Source organism: Lactuca serriola, chromosome 8 (genome assembly GCF_051521515.1).
Source record: "Lactuca serriola cultivar US96UC23 chromosome 8, Lser_US96UC23_V15, whole genome shotgun sequence".
In the NCBI taxonomy this organism is placed as follows: Eukaryota; Viridiplantae; Streptophyta; class Magnoliopsida; order Asterales; family Asteraceae; genus Lactuca; species Lactuca serriola.
In genome coordinates this window covers 137073188-137083913 of record NC_136415.1, presented here as the reverse complement: position 1 = coordinate 137083913, position 10726 = coordinate 137073188, and the positions used below count along the sequence as shown (strand labels likewise).

The window sequence follows — 10726 nt, the reverse complement described above, 5'->3', positions numbered from 1 at the left end:
CTTTCCACGTCTCTCAATTGCGGAAGTGTTTGGTAGACGACTCGGCAGTGGTGCCTTTGGAGGATATTCAGGTCGATGACAGCCTGAATTACATCGAGTAGCTTGTGGCGATCCTCGACAGGAAGTCGAAAGATCTAAGGAACAAGAGGGTGGAACTCGTGAAGGTGCAATGGAAGCACCGAAATGGGTTGGAGTGGACTTGGGAACCGGTGGAAGAGATGATGGAGCATTACCCCGAGCTGTTTCAGGATCGAGCAGCAGACTTCGAGGACGAAGTTTGAAATAAGTGGGGGAGATTTGTAGCACCTGGTTCCTGGTACGTACTCCTTGTGATTAATATTTTAATTTTATGCATTTTTGCCTTGGACTCGGCAAGTTGAAGGACCAACTCGCCGAGTAGGAGCGGGATAAGGCGCGGGGTTTGAACTTTGTACTCGGCGAGTCGGTCCCCGGACTCGGCGATTAGACCCTGTTTGGACAAAAAACCCTAACTCGGGCGTTTGCACCCTATTTAAACGCTCTAACTTGGCCTCCTTAGTCCCTAACACTTCCAGAGAGCTGTAGAAAGAAACCCTAGCCCCCATATTGTTCTTGAGAGTGATTTTGGCTTTGTGGAGAAGGTTTGGAGCTTAGAGGAAGGAAGAGGAGGTTGAAGTGTGCAAGGAGGGGAGGTAGATCCGAAATCTATACTGTGAGAAGCTTCCATTCAGGTAGAAAAGTTCTTACCTTGATCATTAGTTCATTAGATCCCCTTTTTGTCCCAAATTAGTGGTTTCAAGCCCTAAAACCTCAAATTCCATGTATTTATGCTTTGAGTTCTGTAAGGACTTCAGATTGGGATCTTATGGACATCCTAGAAGTATAAAGTCTCTGTGGTTGGGGTTATTGAGGTCCCTATTGAGTGTATGACCCCTTAAAGAGCTTGGATTTGCCTTCTTGAGCTCATAGGGCCATGCATGCACGTAAAGTTTGCAACTTTATGTGATAAGCATGCCCTAGGAGCATAGATCTATGGGTTAGAAGCATTGCATGTCCCAGTTTTGGTCTGTATGGGAAGTGGGTCGAAGGGACTCGGTGAGTCCCAAAGTGGAACTCGGCAAGTTCTATGAAGATGGTCTTAGACTCGGCGAGTTGGATGAACAACTCGGCGAGTCCTATGAAGATTTCCTGGAGCTCGCCGAGTTGTTCTTCAAACTCGGCGAGTCATATGAACTTTCACTGAGTAAGAGGGGTTTAAGTGTTGAAGGTCCAACCCTTCGTATCTGCACGCGGAATTAGCAGTGTAACGTAGTCCCAAAACCCCAAATCCTCTTGCGGGATGTTCTGGTGAGGATTGGAAGCGAGTAGAAGATCTGCTCGTGGAACTCGGCGAGTTGCTCTCGGACTCGGCGAGTCGGATCATGAGTCGGTTCCATAGTCCTGAGTAGTGAGTCAAGAGTGACTCGGTGAGTGGAAGGAGAGACTTGGCGAGTAGGACCGGGTTAGTAGGAGAAGGACTCGGCGAGTCTGTGCCACGACTCGGTGAGTCCAGTCAACTAGGAGTTGACCTTGACCAAGGAGTTGACCTTGGACCAGGGATGGGCCAGTCAATTAACCTAAGGATATTTATGAGTGGCTAATCTATGTTTATGGGTTTGTAGCCGGAGGATTACCGGTGCAGCAGCCAGACGTCTAGTAGTCGGACTTTCGATAGCTACTCTTCGAGGTGAGTTTCCTTCCAGTAATAACGGGTCTAAGGCACCAAGGCCGGCCCAATTAGACGATATGCTAGTATCAGAGTGTGGGCAGAGCCCGTATCTCATGGTCGAGTTTGATTATGATATATGCCAGTATGATAGATTTGTCTATACTCGTTGTCTGTGTGATACTTGTATGTTATGAATTAGCAGCTGAGTGTGGGTGAGGCCCGTATCTCTCTGATAGTAGAGTGTGAGCGAGGCCCGTATCTCCCAGATAGCGTTGTCTGTGTGATACTTGTATGTTTTGAATTAGCAGCTGAGTGTGGGTGAGGCCTGTATCTCTCTGATAGTAGAGTGTGAGCGAGGCCCGTATCTCCCAGATAGCGAAGTGTGGGCGAGGCCCGTTTCTCCCAGCTAGCGGAGTGTGGGCGAGGCCCGTCTCTTCATGAGTGTGGTCGAGGCCCGTATCTCCTAGTTGTTCATTGTATGTTTGTATGGTATGAGGTATTATGGGGGAACTCACTAAGCTTCGTGCTTACAGTTTTTAATTTTGGTTTCAAGTACCTCTTCTTCGAAGAGGAAGGAGCTGGCGCGGTAGCAGCCCATCACACACATGCCTCGTATTCCGCCCTATGAGATCTTCCTGGGGATTTGTACTCTGACATTATTATGTTTATGAAAATGTTTTCCAGACATGTGATATCTTTTATGAAATGTTATGATCGGTGACGCTTTTATTTCTAAATGCTTTACTAAGTATATGTTTTAAAAATGAAATTTTTGGCTTGTATTTTTGGGACGTTACAAATCAATCGGTATGTCATCTACAATAACCACGAACATAACTCAAAATACCTTTTTCTTATCTTCTGCTTTGTGCTTTATAAATTTAAATTTATTCTTGATGTGAGATCAGAAGTTTATGCGCAATGAAAGAAGTTTACATCATCCCAGACGACACAAAATCATATGGATGTATACGCCAATTAGAACATGTAATTCTTCTTAACCTCAAGTTTTTATCATTATTTTTTCATAATCAAGATTATAATCTATTTCTTCGCTTTGATTTACACATGAAGGTGAAACTGAATATGATTGAAGGTAAGGTAGTATGAAAAGTTTATTTAAAATTGTTACTTTTATTCACCTCAGGAAATAAGAGTTTTATGAACTTTAGAACATCGAAACATTGTATAGGATTTGGGTTCTGAAATCGTAAGTTTCTTTAAATTTCATTAATTTAGGCTCCATCCAATATTGAAAAACATATTTATTGACATAATTCTATCCTCTTTACAGAATATGTAGTTAGAAATTCCACACGTCATATTCTCTCGGATTGACTTATTTGCACAACAAGAAGATATTTAACATGTGATTATTACTCTTTACTCTTCACATACGTAACATATATTTCTTGATAATTGGAACTATAATGGATTAATGGTAGTTATATTAATATACAAGTATGATATATGTCTATTATATAGGGATATTAAAGGAGAAATTTTGCTTGCTGATGCATACAGGATGGTGAAGTTTGTAGACTTTGAATTGGCAAAATATGTGAGTTGAAAATAGTAAAAATATTTATTAAAGTTCGCTAGATTTAACAAAAAATCAATATTATATTCATCAAAATTCAAAAAGGAAGGAAAAAGTGTTCTACTTTCTTTCTTGTGTTCTAATAGTTATCCTATTTGTGGCTTTACAGCTTTCTCCACATTCAAATGATCTTTCCTTAAAGAGTAGTCTACATTGCATGGCTTCAGAGGTATTTCTTTGAAATTACAAATTTACCAATCCTATTTATAATTATGAAGATGATGAGTCATCTTCATCTCTTTTGTGTAGGTTTTGCAAGCTGTTTTGAGAAAAGATGTGAATATGGAAGATACAATTATGATTTACCATAGACATTTGGAGCTTCGGGTGTATGGTGATTGAGATGGTGAATGTCAAACTTGGGCTTCAGGTATGTGCTTTATTTTAACATTATGTTGTCGATATTTCAAATGCATAATTTGAAACTCTTTTTTGGGATTTTGTCAACAAAATACATCTTCCTAAGTGATATGTTGTGTTCTAAAGCCATTTTTGGTTTATGCTTTAGGTTGGCTATTCTATATGACTTATGGCATGCTACTATGAAACTTTCTTAGTGAACATGTTCTTCGAAGTTATAGGTATGTAGTTTTCACTAAATTAATATTTTTTTGAAGCAAATTACAATTTTGGTCTTTTAGTTTAGTTTATTTTCATTTTTGGTCCCTAAAGTTTCCTTTTAACAAGTTTGGTCCTTTATTAAGGTTTTCATAATGGTTTTGGTTCGTGCTCTAAGTAAATAACAATATCACAATCTCCTCTTTTCCCTTTCATATCGCTTTCCTGTTAAATGTACAATATAATATTGATATAAATTTAAAACAAATACACGTATTTATAAAAATAAAAATAAAGGGTAATATAGTCATTTTCCTTGGATGAGAGACCAAAAGCGTTACAAAAACTTCAATCAATTACTAAAATTTAGGACCAAAACCGAAAAACAAACTATATTAAGGAAAAAACGTGTAATTAAGTGTTCTTATAATATTTAAAAACTACATAACTAACAAGAATACAATGTGGTGAGCAAAACATATACATGCAAATTAGTCCATTATATTTCTAATTGGACCAACTTTTTAATTAAGAATGACCATTTTATTCGATATATCCACTTTTGCACTTATGAATAATATTTTTGGTGTACCTAATGGATTTTCTTAAATGCATTCTATTGGCTCATTCATACAAGAGTAGAAGAAGGTATGGGAGAGTTGGAGACTAATGGCATGTTATATGAGTATATATAGTAAAGTCGGCATTTTGGTAATTTTTTAAAATAGTAGTAGTAGTAACCTATGTTTTTTTTTTAATTTATTTCATTAGTTGACTAAATTTCATCTTTTGAAAGTCATCATAACGATGGTAATCAGTTTTATGTGCATTCGTCTTTTGTTTGTTATTATAGACATAGTTGATGTGTGCTTAATTCTATATTATTTATTTTTTAAATTGTCTTATTTAATTGTATTTTGAATTTTCTTTGTTTGTTTTTGGACAGGATATTGTTAGTATTCGGGAAGAAGTTCATCTACAATTAAGTTTCAAGTTTTTCCTTTATTTATTATTTTTTTTTTACTTTTGTTCATATTACTTTATGTTTAGCCTGTATTTGGTTACACGTTTAGACGTATGTTATTAATTATAATTCAAAAAGTTTAAAAATATTGATGAAAAACAATAGAATTCTTATTATTTTCTATATGCTAAAATCTAATTATTTATTTTATTTTAGATTTTAGATAAAAATTATGTAGATATTAGTAGCTTAAATTATAAAAACTCATGAGTATTTACCAGTGTAAATACAATTTATTTATTTATTTATTTGTATTGTGGCTAATAAAAAAGTGCCACTAAAAAAAGCATTCAATGGCACAAAATATGTGCCACAAAAAACTTTACTTTTATAGGGACAAATGAAAAAGGTGTCACTAAAAGCCTAAAAAACTGCAGCGACAAAAGCTAAAAGTGCTACTAAAAGGTTTTAGTGGGAGCGTTTCTAGCGGCATTTAGTATTTGTGACACTATTCTCTAAGAAGCCTTTAGTCGCATTTTTTTAGGTTTTTAGTGGCGCTTTTTGTATGCCACTAAATGACATATTTTTTGTAGTGAACGAAATTAGCTCAAAAGGATCACAAAACCATAAAGTCAAGGTTTAGACTAAACCTCGGAAAAAATACATACCATAAGAATCATTTTTGCAGTTTTGTCTAAAAAATAATCACTATATTTTGGATAACTATAATAAAAATCACTATGTTTTGTTTTTTTTTTCAACTTCGACACTCAGAATATAATGTCACCAAATAGTGACACGTCAGCATGTCATGTCATCAAAATTGGTACATCATCATAATGCAAGTCAGCAGACAATTTGGTTGACCTATCAAGTAGTCATAATTATAACAAATTGGTAAATTGAGTGTCCAATTTAAAACAAAATATAACGTAATATCAAAAACGAATTTTCGTGTAAATTTGATGACTTTTGAGAAATTTGCCCTAAAATTATGTAGTTAAAATTTGACAATTATATGTTGTTAAAAATGATTATGGTATTAACACTAACTATAAAATAATAATATTTACACTATTTTGATTTGTGAATTTGTATCTATTTAATTTGAACGTTGTGATAAAATGAACATCTATAAAAATCAAATCACTTAATGGGATCTACTTATAAATAAAATTAAATGTAATTCTTGATTTGATGTTAGTTTTAACTCTTGTTATGATTAAGTGATTTAAAAATTACTTATTTGACTATTTCTTAAATTATGATTAATTGATTTAAAAATTACTGACTATTTTAAAAAATTTAGCTTATTATATAAAATATCAATGTTTACAATATAATATAATTTATCATTTTATGTTATTATAAAATATTATTATTAATTAATTTAAAATTATTGATTATTATCAAAAAATTATAGAAGATTAAAATTTAGGTATAACCTTTTTTTGTATTTATCTTATATTAACTAATTATACTATAGATTAAAATTGTCTACCCTTAGCTACAGTAAAGTGGCTAAGGGATTGACATAAATGGTCCCTCAATTATTTGCGTAGGAATTGGTTAATTTGTCAGAAATGGTCCTTCTGTTTATGTTGTTTTGTCATCTTTGGACTTTCTTATGCCTTTTTTTTTGGGGGGTCTTTTTGACCATTTTTTAACTTCTATCTGCAGTCACCACTGTTTTGTCATCTTCGGACTTTCTTATGCCTTTTTTTCGGGGGTCTTTTTGACCATTTTTGAACTTCTATCTGCAGTCACCGCCCCTGTAACCCAATCATATTAGGATCAGTGTCAACAGGGTCACCGCCTTGATTTCATCGTCTTATCCTTCCGGTACTTTGAATTACCCTTCCGTTCTCACTCTTCGTATCCACCGCTTCTCGGTTCTTTCTTCACCACCGATCCAGACTGATCTGTTTTTCTACTTGTTCCAAGTATGTTTTTCCTTGCTTCCGTTCTGACCTCCACCGCTTCATCTCACTTCCGCTGTCGTGCTTTGGAATTCCGGTGGCTAATCTTATCGGCTTCCTCTATCCTTCATTGACATCCATCTACACCGCCTCACAGTAGTCGGTTGGCTGGGAAACTAGTCAGGCGGAGGAGAGGGAGGGTAGGTGCCCTGTCTCTAACACCGATGGCCATGTTACCACCGCTCCCCTCTTCTGTAATTTCTTATCGGGCCAGTTGATTCAAAAAGAGAGAAATAGGGGTTTTACTTAACTGTGTTTTTAGGTAATCGTGATTAATTTTGTTGTTTAAGATTGTGTGAAAATTGCAGGTTCCATTCGTTTAATTTTTCTTTAATAATTGTTCTTGGAATTATCTATATATGTTTGTTTGTAAAGTATTGTGATTGTAGGCCATGTCTCAGGTTGATGGAAGTCACATCGGTGTTCATGGAACTCTTGATCCCTTAATAATCAACATATGTAAGGATAATGTTACATATTAACATTATCCTTAATAATCAAGTTTGTGAGTTTTTCTACCCCCTCCAACGGCTTTGATCTCGCTGTACCCGCAACTGGAATAAACCGACATAGAGAGATTGCAGGACATCAAAGAGGGAGACATAAAGAAGTGCCATTCGACTGTTTCTGGTGGTGGTGTCGCAATATCGGTTGCCAGTGATGGTGGTCGAAAGCGCGGTCCTGGCGAATTTGGGGGTATTACCCCAGCTCCTTTCATCTCCACCGACATCATTCGATTTACGAGTTTCTGTATTGGTAAGCTACTAATCTAGTAATCTACTAATCTTCATTGTTATTGTTTATCAGATGCTTCTTCTATTTTCCATTTCATTGTCTCATTTCATCTCCTAGGGTTTTTTAAGTGTTTGGAGGAACGAAATTCGATCGGCTGCTACCGGTTCTGATCGTTACCCTGCTTCTCTACATGCCCCCTTGATGAGTTCTCCGGAGCCTCCCCCCTATATTCTTGGTACAGCATATGTCAAATGCTTTAGAATTTTATCCAGTTTACATCATGTATGTGTTTCAACTTCAATGATTATCTTAGATTGTCAAAGCAGATACGTGTCTGCCTTATATGATGATCATAGGAACTTGTGTCTCATCATTTGTAGCTGAATATTGTTGTAATTTCGTATCTGAGTTAGAGATGCCCTTTTTCATAGCCAAACTTAAAACATTTAGGAAAACGATTTATGTGGATTGGATCTAAATTGGAACCCAACAGTAAAAGAAGCTAAATCCTTCCAAAAAGAACACAAATAAGCTCTTTTAAGAGATGAACCGTCCACCTAAAAAAGTGTTTCTAAACTTCTTTTTATGATATCACTCCAACTTTTTCTTCTATCATCTTTTATGGAACCCATCGTTTGCTTTCTATGAACTTTTCAGATATATTAAACATTTAAACCACCTTGCTTTCATGAATAATTCCTTATCTTTCTTGCTTCTTACTACCATACCTGAAATTAATGTGGATCGTATCAAAACCTGAACTTTATTTGCTTAGTTGATCATTAAAGTCTGTTCCACATAATTTTTATCAACTATCTCTTACTTAATAAGGACCAATGACACCCACATTTAAAATTATCCACTTTTGTTGCAGAGCAACTGTTTCCATACCAGGGTGGCTATGGAGGACAATATGGTCAAACTGAACATCAACCTCATAGGTGTACAGTCTACTCTGTTTGCTTCTGTGATATAATTTGATCCTTAATTCACATAACTTTAAACGTAATTCTATGAGATTATATGTATACAGACAAATCTTGGATGAGGTTGAGATACGTGAGTTACTGATTAACCATGTTGGCCACCGATGCTGTTGGGGAAGCATGCCTGCTCGAGCATGGAAGATCCATTTTGTTGAAGACTGCAATGTCTATGTTGGAGCCCTTGAAACTTTTGTTGAAGAAAGAGAAGTCATCACTGAAACAGAACCATATCATGGAAACAACAACATTGATGGAAAAGATAAAGGCCCCGAACTTGGTGTTTGGGAACTGGATTTAAGGTCAGAATTCCCAGTTCTATTCATTCATCAAAAAGAATCCCGTGCCCAAATCCCCCATTCAGAATCCATCAACAAATGCTCAGGTAATAAATAACCCATCAAATATCATGATTTATATGTTTTTAGTGTTGGGTTTTATTTTTTACTTTTTTATGCAATCTTGGTCGGATGACAGATTGTGAAGGAAGAGGAGATATTATTTGTGGTAAATGCAATGCTGATCAGGAACCAGGAGTTTGGAAGCAATACGCGAAGTTGGGGTCAACTCAACCTGTGAATTGGTGCAATCTACATGTTTCGCTTGCTCCCTGAAGATTATAGTGTGTCGTGTGTGATTCAGGTCTTCTCCCACCACCGCACAAGTTAAATCCTCCCCTGCTACTATCTAATATGAGTTTTTAATGATCATTACATTATTATCGATGTTGATTATTTATTTATTTTGAAGGAAACAAGAGTTGTGATTATCTTAATTTTTTTCCAGGTCTTTCGAATTTGACAACTTTGACTTTCAATAGGAAGACAAACATCACTGCAAAATGAGTGTGCAGTAAGTGAGATTTTGTACTGTTGGGTTCATGAAGAGATAACTCAAATTTGATGAAGGTTTTTTTTTCTTTTCAGTTTCATCATTATCATATACATTTTTGTTTGATTATATTATAATGGAAGACCAATTTTATGGTTTAGATGATGAGAAATGTAGGGCAAGAGCAACCAATGAGACGTTATTGCTCCTTTTTTTTGTATTCCTTGCTTTTGGAGGTTTCAAAATGTGGTCAGTATTGTTAACAAAAAGCTACAAGGTTGATTGGAGCGTTGTATTACACATTACAAGTTCCATTAAATTTTTGGATAACCTATTAATGTTCTTTTTTTATGACTTTCTGTTTATGATGATAGAAAGGGCTTTCCTTTTTCATATATTTTCTACCCCTTCTTCAACCTCAGCTGCAGCGTATTCGGTACGAAAATGTACGTCGTCACCGATACTTAATCTAAAATCATAAGCAGTGACACACTAGCCAGCTGACAAAGACTGTTGTAGGTAAAGGTTATAAAGGGTACACACTTTCACATAGTAAAAAAAGCTAAAAAAAAACCCAACAAGGAAGGCGATACTCAGAGACTTGAAGAGACATCGACCCATGAAGTTGACGCCACTACTCCTTTGTGTTTCATTTTCTTTTAATTTCATTCAATTTCAACTTTTAACTATTTGGTTTGGAGTTTCAAGTAACACTCGATCATCATAGGAAAAAAGAACCCCAAAACAGACCATAGGTCATTTACATGTAAATGACTTTTTACATATTTCCTTTTGATTTTTCAATAGGATCAAAAAGCAGTCACTTAGGGATTCAAGAGGCATAGTTCTCTATAGCGCTCATCTCATCACCAATACGGACCATGTAAAAGGTCTTTTACAGGTAAATTATTTGTTTATTTACAGGTTTACATGCTTCTTGACTTTTTACATATTTCCTTTTGATTTTTCAGTATGATTAAAAAATAGTCACTTGGGGATTCAAGAGGCATGGTTCTCTATAGCATGCATCTCATCACCAAGTAAGAAAAACATAGTCATCTCTTCCATGTTTAGGAAAACTACTGCTTTATTTTGATTTATTTGACTATATTTTGTTGATATTTTGCAGTGAACTTACCTAAGTGACAGTAAACTTCACAACAAACATTGGTTAGCAACTCAATAATTTCCATCACTTAAAGCAATTGTAGATTTTTTAATTACATAATTGAAATGTAACACATATTTTGTATAAATATACTCAACTATAGTGCGTTTCTAGTGTTGGAATGGTTCCCTTCTCACTCAATCAATTTCTTATTTTATTGCAGGTTTAGGATTCTCGTGAAACAACACAAAAGGTAAAATTCAGTTTAATGAATACTTTTC

General features: G+C 35.4%; 1 long non-coding RNA gene across 2 annotated transcripts; it reads left to right on the top strand.

Moving 5' to 3' along the window:
• Positions 1-3396: 3396 nt before the first annotated feature.
• On the top strand, positions 3397-4893 carry LOC145071204 (uncharacterized). Of its 2 annotated transcripts, XR_013690297.1 has the most exons (4): positions 3397-3456; positions 3537-3657; positions 3796-3868; positions 4792-4893. It is a non-coding gene; the product is annotated as an uncharacterized LOC145071204 (long non-coding RNA). The 2 variants fall into 2 exon arrangements; XR_013690296.1 differs by lacking the exon at positions 3397-3456 and having other exon boundaries at positions 3480-3657.
• The last annotated feature ends 5833 nt before the right edge of the window (positions 4894-10726 follow it).